The sequence below is a fragment of the Equus caballus genome, chromosome 3 (assembly GCF_041296265.1).
Source record: "Equus caballus isolate H_3958 breed thoroughbred chromosome 3, TB-T2T, whole genome shotgun sequence".
Taxonomy (NCBI): Eukaryota; Metazoa; Chordata; class Mammalia; order Perissodactyla; family Equidae; genus Equus; species Equus caballus.
The window spans coordinates 99,482,749-99,496,898 of NC_091686.1; positions in this window are offsets into that span (position 1 = coordinate 99,482,749).

Sequence of the window (14,150 nt, forward strand, 5' to 3'; positions counted from 1 at the left end):
ATAATACAAAGTGGAATAAGATAAAGACCATGATGGAAAATATATATTGGTAAACGGTACATAATGGGAGATAATTGTTTTTAAAGTAGGAAAAGATTGGCCGTTAGAGGACAAATAAGAATTATAAAAACTTTGAGAGGTTTGATGGAGAAGAAAGAAGAGATTGGGTGTGGAAGAACATATTTTTATGGGAAATATACCGGAAGCGGTGGTTTGCAATTTGAAGAAAGAATGATCTTTGTTGATAAATACTAGTATGCTCATGACTTTAGCTTGGTTTTTAATTATATTTTACTAGTTTCTTCCCCGCTACCAATAAGTAAATAGGAAGAAAGATGATCTAGGATACCTCAAGGAAATGGCACTGGAAACAAGAAGAAAACAAGAAAACACCATAGACCACTAGTGCAAGATATGTGTAAAATACCGACCAAGTTATTAGGTTCCAGAATAAATTCTGGTTAATGATGCATTTATATAACTGTGCACATATTATATGTGTTAAAAATTGCACATTTGGAATTAGAGTTCTGAGAGATAATTATCTGAACTTTCCTTCTGGTGTCAGGGTTCCATAAAAATTATGAGTTCTGATTTTTCTTTTTATATATGCATGGAAGATATTATTGATTACCTATAGCTAGTGATTAGTAATATCCATATCCCTATATACAGAACTTGGCATATTTACTAGTGTTGATTTGTGAGCCCCTGGAATATTTCATTACAAATAGCTTGGACTCAATTATTGTTTTGTTGCCTGCATGATCTTTCCAATCTTATGATTAATTTCTTTCTGTATTGTATCTCATTATCGGTATCTTCATCGAGATTGTCTATCAGTCCAACTTCAGAGTTCTGGAGAAACTCTTTTACATAACTGTCAGTGAAGTGGACATTTCTTTACAGAGAAACTTAAAGTGATAGTATAGATATAAAGAGGCAATATCACTTCTTGATTACTGGAAATGAACTTTGGAGTTTACGAAATTCAATTCTAACCCACGCTTTGTCACTAACAGGCTTGTGATCTCCCCCACACCCCTGCCCCCACAATTCTAAGCACTGGTTTCCTTCTTTGTGAAAAGATAATAATAATGTTACTTCATGGAGAAGTTATGAAGATCCTATGAATATTATTTGGAATATATTTAGCATAGTGCTTAGTCAACGAAGAGTTGCTCCCTATCTAACCAATACTATTACTATTTTAGGCAGTCAGTATATGAAATGTCTGTTTTGTATTGTATTAAGGGAATGAAGTTATCCAAATACCAAAGGACACTTTCATAGCTAATATCATGATATAAAATCAGAGAACACTCTTGTATCAAGACAAGAAGAGTTTCAACAGCAGTCATTGTACCATTGTATATGCTGATGCAGGTAACTATACGTTGGGTTTCAGCGATTACTGTGGGGTGATTGCTATCATCTAAGTATGTGTGAGGGATTGAAGACAAGTGACTGTAAAGCTGAACTCTGCTGTCACTGTGAATTCAGAAGACCTTCCCAGAATAAAAGTTAACAAGCAACTTTTTTCCACTTACTCCAAGCTATCTGGTCGCTTCCCGATTGGCAATATCAACTTCACATCTGGACAGCTCACATATAACCAGTGATGTGCTCCCCCTCCTGAGGAGCTGGCATTCTCTTGGAGCTTCTATCCAAGTCCCCTGACTCAGTGCTTATTTGCTTTGTAGAAGGCATCTTTGAATTTGCTTTTGCAACACAAAAGTAAAACCCTATGTGGAATTGACTGAGCCTTGCTTAGTGAGAAGCAGGAAGTAAGCAGGGTACTTTTTGTAGCCTAAAGTAAGCAGCATGACTTTAAACAAGGCTTCTAAACCGTGCTTCTCTGAGTTTTTACTGCAAGAGACTTAAAGATAGGCATCTATCTATATTCTTTATGGGTAGTATCCTAGCCTGAATAGGCCTTTTACTTTACAGAATTGAAGATGAATTGAAGTCGACCATACCTAGTCTTGTTTGTTCTTTTGGTGGTCAATGAGAGTTAGATGCCTGCAGTTAATTATATATAGCATATGGCAAAATAATAGTTTCTCTGTTTACTCTCTTTATGTACTGTGTGTAACATTATTGCAACATCCAATTCAACTTCAGGATTGAACTTCAGAATCTTTGCTACAACTCTGTTAATTAGAAAGTGAATACCTATATTACTGTCCATTGATGAATGGTAAACACACCTTTTCTTTAACAAAAATAATTCTGTTTCTTTGCTGATTTACACTTTTTATTGAAGAAAGATACTTTAGGTCTTTTGGATCATAAGTCATTAAACTTTTCCTAAACAATACTGAATTTTAACTTTGAGGTGGAGAGATTCCTGGAGGATCCCAAGAACTTTTCAGGGGATTTCAATGGGCAAATTTGACATTTCAGGCATGGTAATTATTTTTTATAGAGGATCTCTTGTGTGTTATAGGATGTTTAGCAGCATCCCTGACCTTGCTTACTAGATTCTAGTCGTCATCCCAACCCCCTGTGTGAGTTGTGACAACCAAAAATGTCTCCAGACATCAAATCGTCTCGTCTTGAGAACCACTGTACTAAGATCTTATCTGTCTCTTTAACTCTTTTATTGTGAACCTATAGTGAAATTTTCCAGAAGCTACATCATGTGTGATCTCACAACAGATTATTGTCTTCATCTGAAAATGTTTTAATTTTATCTTCTTTTAAAATTTTTTTTAATGTAGTAAATTATGTAGATTCTAAAATTTATCATTTTAACCATTTTAAGTGCACAATTCTGTGGCATTACTTTCACAATGTTATACAACCATCACCACTATCTATTTCCAGAATTCTTTGTCACATCAAATAGAAACTCTATAAACATTAATCAATAATTCTCGATTCCTCCCTCCCTTCAGCACTTGTTAACCTCTAATCTGCTTTCTACCTTTATACATTTGTATATTTTAGATATTATGTATAAGTGCAATTATAGAGTGTGTTTCCTTTTGAGTCTGATTTATTTTACTTAAGTTTTCATGGTTGATCCGTGTTTAGGATGCATCAGAATTTCATTCTTTTTCATGATTGAAAAATATTCCATTTCATGTATTAACCACATTTTGTTTATTCATTCATCTGTTGGGGAGCACTTAAGTTGTTCCCACCTTTTGACTATTGTGGATAATGCTGCAAAGGACATTAGTGTAGAAGTAAGTGTTTGAGGGCCTGTTTTCAATTCTTTTGAGTATATACTGAGGAGTGGTATTGCTGGGTCCTATGGTAGCTTAACTTTTTGAGGTATCACCAAATTGCTTTCCATAATAACTGCACCCTTTTCCTATCCCATGCACAAGAGTTCCAGTTTCTCCACATCTTCCTTGACACATTGTTTGCCATATTTTGGACTAATATGATCCTAATAGATGCAAAGTGGTATATTATTGTGGTTTTGATTTGTGCTTATCCAATAACTAATGATATTGAGCATCTTTCATGTCTTTATTGGTCATCTGTTTATGTTTTTTGGTGAAATTTCTGTTCATATTCTTTGCGTATGTTTTAATTGGGTTTGTCTTTTTGTGGTTGAGCTTTAGAAGTTTTTAAAATATATGCTCTGGATATTAAACACTTCTCAGATATATTATTTGCAAATTGTCCATGCTGTAGGTTGTTTTTTCACTTTCTGGTAATGTCCTTGGATGCATTCTTTTCTTTTAATTTGATAAGGTCTAATTTATCTATTTTTTCTGTTGTATCTTGTACTTTTGGTGTCCTGTTTAAAAATCTATTGCTAAATCTAAGGTCATGATTTACCCTTATGTTTTCTTCTAAGAGTTTTATGGTTTTAGCTCTTATGTTTATGTCTGTGACCCATTTTGGGTGAATTTTTGTCTATGGAGTGAGTTTGGTGTCCTACTTCATTCTTTTGCATGTAAAAGGTTAGTGTACCAGCACCATTTGTTGATGATTCTTTCTCCATTTAATAGGCTTGGCACCTTTGTCAAAAATTACTTGGTCACAGGGGCCTGCCCGATGGCGCAGGGGTTAAGTTCACAGGGTCCACTTTGGCAGTCCAGGTTTCTCTTGTTCAATCCTGGATGTGGACCTATGCACCACTTGTCAAGCCATGCTGTGGTGGGCATCCCACACATAAAGTAGAAGAACATGGGCATGGTTGTTAGCTCAGAGACAATCTTCCTCAGCAAAAAGAGAAAGATTGGCAGTGGATGTTAGCTCAGGGCTAATCTTCCTAAAAAAAAAAAGTTGGTCACAGATACATAGGTTTATTTATGTACTCTTACTTCTATTTGAATGCGCTATATGTCTATTTCTATTCCAGTACCACGCTCTTTGATTACTGTTCCCTTGTACTAAGTTTGGAAATCAGAGAGTGAGAGTCTTCTGAATGTGTTGTTCTTTGGTAAGATTATTTTGACTATTCAGGGCCTCTATTCCAAATTTTCTGTTTCTTTTTTTTAATCATGACACTATGTTAGGTTTTGACAAATACCTTTCCTGCATCAATACAAACGATTGGGGTCTTTTTCTTCTTTTTTTTCCTCTATTTTGTTCCCTCCTTTTGTTCCCCCATTAATGTATTGTACTACATTGAGTGCTTTTCTTATGTTGAATCAACTTTTCAATCCTGTGATAAATCCCACTTGGTCATGGTATATAATCCTTTTTATATGCTACTGGATTCAGTTTTCTAGGATTTCGTTGAGTATTTTTGCATCTACATTCATATAGAATATTGGTCTGAAATTTTCTTTTCTTTTGATTCTTTATCTGGCTTTAGTATTATGATAATGCCAAAATCATAGAATGAGTTAGGAAGTATTCCATGGTCTTTTAGGTTTTGGATAACTTTGAGAAGTATTGGGGTTAATTTATCTAAATGTTTCATAGCCTTCACTAGTGAAGCCATTGGGCCCTGAACTTTTCTTTTTGGGGCAATTTTTGATTAGTGATTTAATTTCTTTATTTTTTATTTGTCTGTTGAGATTTTCTATTTATTCTGAAATCCGTTTAGCTAACTGGTATATTTCTGGGAGTTGTCCGTTTGATCTACATTATCTAATATGTAGGAATACAATTGTTTATATATTTTGTTATAATAATTTTTCCTTCCGTAAGGTTAACACTTAATATGTCCATCTTCACTTTTGATTTTAGTTTTTTGTGTCTTCTATCTCCCTCTTTTTTTATTTTCCCTTAGGAAGATTCATCCTGAGCTAACAACTGTGGCCAGTCTTCCTCTATTTTGTATGTGAGCTGCTGCCACAGCATGGCCACTGATGAGTGGTGTAGGTCCACACCCAGGAACTGAACCCAGGCGCCACAATGGAGCATGCCAAACCTAATCACTGGGCCACCAGGTCTGGCCCTTCTCTCTTTTTTTCTTCATCATTCTAGCTAAAGATTTTTCAATTCTGTTGATCACTTAAAAGAAGCAACTTTTCATTTTGTTGATTATCTCTATTTATTTTTCTATTCTCTATCTTATTTCTCTGCTCTAATAATTAGTATTTCATCCCTTCAGCTAACCTTGTGTTTAGTTTGTTGTTCTTTTTCTAGTTACTGAAGGTGTAAATTTAGGTTGCTGATAGAGATCTTTCCACTTGTTTTAATGTAGGCATTTGCAGGCATAAATTCCCCTCTGATCACTGCATTGGCTGCATCCCCTAAGTGTTTGTATGCTGTGTTTTATTTTTCTATATAAGTATTTTCTAATTTCCATTGTGATTTATTTTTTGAGACTTTGTTCAAGAGTGTGCTATTTCCATACATTTGTGAATTTTCCAGTTCCCCTTTTGTCATTGATTTGTAGCTTTATTCCATTGTCTTCAGAAAATATGCTTTCTATGATTTCAAACATTTCAAAGTTATTAAGACTTGTTTTGGGGCCCACTTTAATCTATCTTGGAGAGTATTCTATGAATCCTTCAAATTGTGTTTTTTGCCTTTTGTTATGCCTTGTAATTTTTTCTTGATTTCCAGATGTGAAGGACCAGGCTCTGTTGTAAATAAGCCTTTAGTAATGAGGTGGTGAGGTGTGGGGTAAGGAGAATTGTTCTACAGTCCTATGATTAAGTCTCAGTCTTTTTGTGAGCCTATTTCTTGAACTGTGAACTTGACAAGTGTTTCTCATTTTTTCTGCCTCCTTTAGGCGGGAGGTGATCACTCGAGCTAGATTTGAGTATTTCCTTTCTCCAGGTCAGTTAGGTTCAGGTAATATTCTAGCAGGTTAGGATCTGATTAACTAGTTTCCCCCAAAGGAAGGCCTTGTTAAGAAGAACAGAGTGTTCTGTTATATTTCAAAATGATTCTTTTTCCCTTCCTCTGCTGGAAGCACAAGAGGATTTTTCCCAATATTTACTATGGCAACCTGGTCAGGCTCTTGGAGGTGAATCTCACAATATTATGAGGACTCCTCTATGACTGGATCCCCCTGGAGTTTTTAACTCTCAGAGTTGTCCACAATGAGCCTCCAGCAATTCATCAGTGACAGTTCAGATTGTCCTACCCCGGCACTGGTTACTGAAGTGGTTTCCACTCATCAATCGACCCTGGCAAGCCAAGACTCCCGGTATTCACCTGTCTCTCCAATACTGGGGATAACAGTTTACCACGTGTCCTCACCTCTCTTATGAATCTAAGAAGAGGCATTGATTTTTCTGTCTGTTCAGCTTTTACGTCTTAGGACATAGTGGCAACTTTCAAGCTCTTTACATGTGTAACCAGCTGTACTTGTTTTTGATGTTACTTTGGGAGATGAAAACTGGAAGATGTCTACTCCTCCATTTTGCTCTTGCCCTCATTTTTTTTTTTTTTTTTGGAGGAAGATTAGCCCTGAGCTAACTGCTGCCAATTCTCCTCTTTTTGCTGAGGAAGACTGGCCCTGAGCTAACATCCGTGCCCATCTTCCTCTACTTTATATGTGAGACGCCTACTACAGCATGGCTTGTCCAGCAGTGCCATGTCTGCACCCGGGATCCGAACTGGTGAACCCCGGGCTGCTGAAGCAGAACGTGTGCACTTAACCACTGCTCCACTGGGCCGTCCTCTCTTGCCCTCATTTTTAAAGCTACTTTTACAAGATATAGAATTCTATTTTGTTAGTCCTTTCTCCCTACTCATTTACCCAGTATTTAAAGATGTCTTCCTTATGTATTCCAGCTTATGTTTCTGATGATAATTTTGTGCATATTCTTATCATGATTCTTTTGTATGTAATGAATACCACCCACTGCCACTCCCACTTGATTTTAACTCTTTTGCTTATTTATGGTTTTCATCAGAATGAATGCTGTGACTGCATATAATTTTCTTTGTATTTGTTGAACAGAGGATTTGCTGGGCATCCTCTATCAAATTTGATCATACTAGTTTTGATTTTCATTTTGGTGATGGTTTTGCCCAATATTTCTCCAAATATATATGTTTTTTTCTTCCTCATTTTGTCTTTTCTATTCTTCAGGAAATCAAATTGTACTCTAATTATGCCTCAGTTAGACCACTGGATAGTGTCTCACAAGTCATTGAGACTTGCTTACTTATTGCAATTTTTCTTTTTCTCAGTGCTTCACCTTGGATAATTATGTTTTGAGTGTGTTTATTCTTTTTCATTTGTGTTCTGTCAATTGTATCCAATGCTTTTTTTAAAAATTCATATATTGAATTATTTAAATCTACGACTTTCATTTGGTTCTTTTTCATAGTTTGCCAATATCTCCTAAAATTCTTGATGCCTTCAATTATTATTACCAACTTTTTTCTCTAGATCCATTAAATATTTATGACGGTAATTTTAAAGAATTTGTCTATGTATTACAATAACTGGATTTTTTTTATTCCATTCACATTGAATGATATTTTTTCTTTGTACTATGAATCACATTTTTCATACACACCTTTTGGTTTTCATTTTAGATTGTAGTCTCAAATCCTCCTTCTAAGTGTGATCTTTTCCACTGATTAATATCTGGTATTTGAACATATGTTTGTTTGTTTATTCTGTCTCAACATAAGAATGTTTGCTTTATTTATAAGAATTTTTATTTTAAAGAAAATTTGCTTTATGCCATTAGGATAATTTCCTCTTAATTTGCTCATTGTTGAAACCATGGTACATAGAAACATACTAGACGCAAAGACTATACCAATAAATCTTTGTTCAATAAATGAATTTATTTATTTATGAATAACTCTTATACGTGTTTAAAATAGTTTGAAATCATTTCCATTGAATACGTACCTCAGTGAATTTTCATTTACCATCTTCAAATAAAGTGAAAGCTACAGAACTTTCCATAGGAAAAACTCCTTACATGTTTAGTGAGACAGTCTTAATTTAGGAAGAAATATTAGTGTGGATGGTTATTAGCAAGTTCTAAATGTTTTCTAAGCCAAGTAACTGAGTAGGAGTCCCCGAGGAGCATCTTCATCATTAAAGTTACTTACAGGAGTGAATGACTGACAAATAGATCATTAAAGATTCTCGTGGGGAACCAAAATGAAGAAACTCTATGTCTGGTACTTCAGGGTCCTTAGAGACCAAAGAGTGTGAACACAAAGTCTGTAAATGTTTGACAAATATTGCTAATGACTGCAAGTAAAATTTATATATGCACCATGTGTATATTCGGAAAATGTTTACCAAAAACATTTAAATTAAAAACTTACTTTTAAGGAGCTATTACAAAGGAAAATATAGGTAGGAGCAACAGGAAATGAGAAAATCTGAGAGAAGACACTTCTCCTTTTTGAACAGTCAAGAAATTAATGTGGAGATTAATTTTCCTGATAGGAAAATACTTGGTTTTTTGTTGGAAAAAATTATTTCAACAATGACCAACAAGTGAGAGTAGATATATTTTATATGATAATGAGGAAATTCAAACAAACAACAAACAATGATCTATTTGCAAATTAGCTAAAATTATAGAGCTTCTCTAAAGTAGAATTAATTTTTTTAATTGAGTTTTATTTCCATCTAATTGATTACTAATTTACTTTACCCAAAGTTATAGTTCTGTCCATTCACTACTCATTTTGGGATTTGAAGCCTTCTCAGGGTAATGAATCTTTGACTTAGTCATCAGATTCTATTACCCAGCTCCAGTCATGCCAAATAACTTCCCTCAGTTGCTGTAGTGGGAGGATAGCATTTCCTCCTTTTTCCACAAATTCTTGAATTCCAGAGCAAACCTTACCCATATTTGCATTATTTTTTTAAAAAGTGATTGCTAATGTATTTGAAGTTTTGATATATTTATTGAAATTTGTAAAGATTTTCAAATTTCCATTCAACAGCTGACTAAAAATTATATATATATATATACCATTGATTTATTTAATTCTTACTTCAAAGTAAATTTTTAAAGAGGAATTTGTTATATATTTTGTATGTATTATTTAATTTCCTCTAGAAAGACACCTGCTTGTAAGCGATGTATGAGAGTATCCTACTTGCATATTTCCAAAATATGGATAACATCCTTCTTTTTAATACTTTACTACACAAAACAGCTCTATTAATATGTCTCATTAATACCTGTATATATACATAGTCCTAGCATTTATCAGCTTATGATACAAAATAGTCATTTGATTAAAAAATGTTGAGGTGGGAAAATAAGAAATTAATAAATGGAAATAACCTAACTTATGACTGCATTATCCCATCTGATACGGCTGGAAAATGTTTCCATATATTGTATATGAAAGAATCAGAAGAAAATGTCGGAATAGACAAATCTATGATTAACTATATTTTGTGGGGTTTTTCCCCAGATAAATTCAACATAATCAGTTCACTATAATTTGGTACTGTTGTGGCTGGAGACGTGTACTACTCTATGAAATGTTACAGACGTGTACTACTCTATGAAATGTTACTGGTCCATTATAAGGTCAGTAGATAAACTGAGAGTAAACATTTGGAAATTTTTATAGCCATGTTGTATATAACTTATAACACAATAATTCCAATTTCTAGGCATATACTCCAGAGATGTATACAAGAAGTTTCATAGAAGCAATAATTCTTCTAGCTCCAAACTGAAATCAGTTTGTGTGCAAGAGCCAGAAAATGAATGAATACATTTTAGTACACTCATCGAATTCTATCTTTAGCAAAAATAAATGAGGTAAAGCAACAAAATTAACATGTATGAATTTCAGGGAAAAAATGGTGAATGAAAAAGCAAATGAATGAAAATATCAACAGTGTGATTTCATTAATGTAAAATTTGAAAACATAGAAAACTGAAGAATACTTTGATTAAGGATATTTACTAGTTAAATTTATAAAGAAAATCATGGAGAGGCTAAATAAAAATTTCAAGATAGTTAACCTTTGAGGTGAGGGAGGAGCAGCGATCACAAGGGCTCTGTGGCTTTATAAATACTGCTGATTTTCTATCTATTAAGTAGATAATTTCTAATAAAAAACATATTTTAAGTAAAAATCAGTAAGTACTAGTTGGTAATCTAGATCACTACTTCTCAAAGTTTATTGAGCATATACATAACGAGGTCATCTTGTTAAAATTGTTTTGACTTAATAGATACTGAGTGGGATATAATATTCTGAATTTCTAGTGAATTCCCAAGTGAGGCCCATGTTCTCAGTTTGCAATCTACACCTTGAGTAGCAAGAATCTAGATCTCATTAAAAAGAGAGAGATTAAGAAATTAGCAGATGAAAATGAAACAAAGGTACAAATATGGTTATGAGTAGTAACTTCAGTTAAATATTAGATCATTATACTTCAATATTTGTATCAATTTTGGTATAGAACAAGGATGGAATTTTGAATTAGAAAAGGTAGATTTATATATTGAATCCCAAATTTTTAGTTGTGAAAATTTTGCAAAATTACTTTAAACTACTTTTGCCTCAACTATATAATGGGAAAGAGAACCCCTATCTTTTAGAAGACTTCAGAAGATTAAGTAGGGTAATTTTCTATAGAGCACTTAATATAATTCCTGGCACATGATATTACAGTTCGATAAATTATATTAAATCTATTAAGCATTTGTGATAATATGTTGACATTAACTTTTAAAATTATTTTATCCTTTATTATAAAATGATACTTCTTTTCATCTATTTTATATTTTATGTTTATTTTATAAGAAAATAAGAGCCAATTCAATTATGTCGAATAAACTCACTTTCGATACTACATGTTCTAATTCTCCAAAGTTTTAGGAATTGATCCTTGGTTTCTATTTTGTCTGACAATGAAATCTCCATCAAATACCAAACAAAAGAAATAGAAATCTATGCTTATAATAGTTATATAAATGAATTTCCTAAAACCCTCTCAAAGCTTACAAGTGGTTTATGTAGAAACAACCCATCCTCATATTGGAACGTTATGATATTCACAGGTTTGTTACCACGGTTTAGTTAAGTAACACCAGTCCCGCAATAATATGATTCATATTTCATCTTCCATGGTATATTATTTGTCAGTAATTGTATAAAGTACAAACTTTGTTGTTTCACTGCACAAATGAAGCACTATGTAAATAATAGATGTGCATCCTGATCAGTAACAAATCACATCATTTCTTTCGAAGTCTGTCAAAGATTGCTCCCTATGCAGCCATTATTCAGCTCACGCGCAGACAAGAAAGTGTGTGGTTTTGCTGATTTCATATCTTGCAATGTAAATCCATCTTCATCATGTTACAAAATGGATAATTCAAGTGGTAGTTGACAAAGTTAAAAGTGCAACAAAGAAAGGAAAAGTGATAACACTGGAAAATAAATTAGAATTAAAATATAAATGGAGTTATAGAGAAAATATATACCTGACCTTGAAAATGTTGATATTGCTGCCTTTCTAGAGACCCTAGAAGAGTGTAGTGAAAATGAACTTACTAACATAAATGAGGAGAGTGATTGTAACAAAAAAGATGAAGATGCCTTGGAGAAAGTGACACCAGCAAAACATTTCACATTAAAGTAACCGTCAGAGATATTTCACAAGGTTGAAAGCGCAAAGGATTAAATGTGGGTGGTGGATGCAAATTTGAAAAGGAGTAAGACAATCTGCTAAGTCATTGAAAAGATAGCCACTCCATCTTGAAAGTTATATGACAAAAAGAAGGCAAGCATTGTTCAAACTATTCTTAAGTATTTTTTAAAGAAATAAAAACTCTGTAATGTTTTAAATAACAGTGTATAAAAAATATGATATTTTTTCATTTCCTTTTACATTACAAAAGATATTGAAAGACATTTTGACTTTTTTAATTGATTATGGAACAATCGTAATTTTTCATTCTGATAATAAGATAATTTTCCATGATTTTAGATTTTAGCTTTCATATTAATTTTTATAATCCCACACTACTGTGTAAAATAGCTACCCATAGATTGACCTGGAAGATGATCCTTAGCACCAAACTAAGACTTGTTTCTAATTATTTAAGTTTTATTATATATAAATATTTTTAATTGACTATAACAACATCACATGCTTAGATATATAGCTATATTTTCAAACTTAAAATAATGCAATTACTGCATTTCTAGATTTCTGGTTTTGTTTATTTTTATTCATGTTAATTTATTTTTTTCTAACCATTGATTCTGCTGTGATGCTAATTCTAAGCAAGTTTATACAGTTTTCTAGTATAATTTGTACAGCTTAAGTAATGTTCACAGATGTCTAATTAGCTTTCGCAGAATCACATACTTACTAAAAAATATTAGAGATTGGCTTACAAATCCCTCAGAACATTCAAATAATAAGTTAAAGAGAACTTAAAATAGTCTTAAAATTTATAAAATCCAAACATAAATCAGAGCTGCAAAAAGTGAGCATATGTTTAAAGCATATTGCACTTATCTGATTGTGTGCATTTGGTAATCTAAATTGTTTTAAGGGAAGATGGTGCATTTTGTAAGAAATATGCCTAGAAATTCTTGTATGGGCACTTCAGACAGAAATAAAACATAACCCAAGACTTAACCAAACGTGCATGGTCATAAGAATAACAATTGCCCTAACATTCCATATGCTTTAGCTTTCCCGTTAGGAACCACCAGTAAGTGTTTCATAGCAAAAATATAAAAATAATTTCATCCATCTCTATTATAGATAATTCTTTTACTCTTTCTTTTCACTAGTAAGTATGCTTTTTAAAAATATATAACAGCTGTATCGACATGTAATTCACATACCATATAATTCACCCATATGAAGTTTACCACTGAATGGTTTTTCAGAATTCAACACCACAATCAATTTTAGAACATGTCCATCACTCCAAAAAGAAAAGATATACCCGTTAGCAGTCACTCTTCATTTACCACCAACTCCACAGGGTGTGGACAATCACTAATCTACTTTTTATCTCTATGAATTTTCCTGTTCTGATCAGTTCATACAAGAGGAATTGGACAATATGTGGTGTTTTGTGCCTGGCTTCTTTCACTTAGAATAGTGTTTCCAAGATTCATCAATGTTGCATGTAGCAACAATTCATTTCTTTATATTCCTGAAAAATAGTCCATTGTGTGAAATAATGTAACACATATTGTTCATCATTTTATCAGTTGATAGATGTACAGGTGGTTTCCACTTTGGGGCTATAAAGAATAATGTTGTTATAAACATTCATGTAGAAGTTATTGTGTGCATACTCTTGGGTATAGACCTAGGAAGGAATTTCTGTGACATCTGGTAACTATGCTTTTAAACTTTGGTGGAAATACCAGACTATTTTCCAAGGGAGATCCACCAATTTATATGCAGCAGCATATAAGGATGATTCCAATTTCTCCACATCCTCACAAACATTTGTAAGTAGCTGGGTTTTTTTTAAATTATAGCCATTTGAGTGGATGTGAAGCAGGAAGTCGTGTTCATGATTTACGTTGCCCTACTGAGTAACAATGTTGAACATTTCTTAATATGCTTATTGGCTACTTGTATATTTTTTTGTAGAACTATTCAGATACTTTGCTCAATTTTCACTTGGGTTGTCTCTTGGTTATTGAATTTTAAGTGTTCTCTCTATATTCTAAATATAATTTTCTTATCAGATATATGATCTATAAATATTTTATCCCATACTGTGGGTTGGCTTTTAAGTTTTTTGATAGCGTCTTTTTAAGTGTCATTATTTTTCTTTTGTCA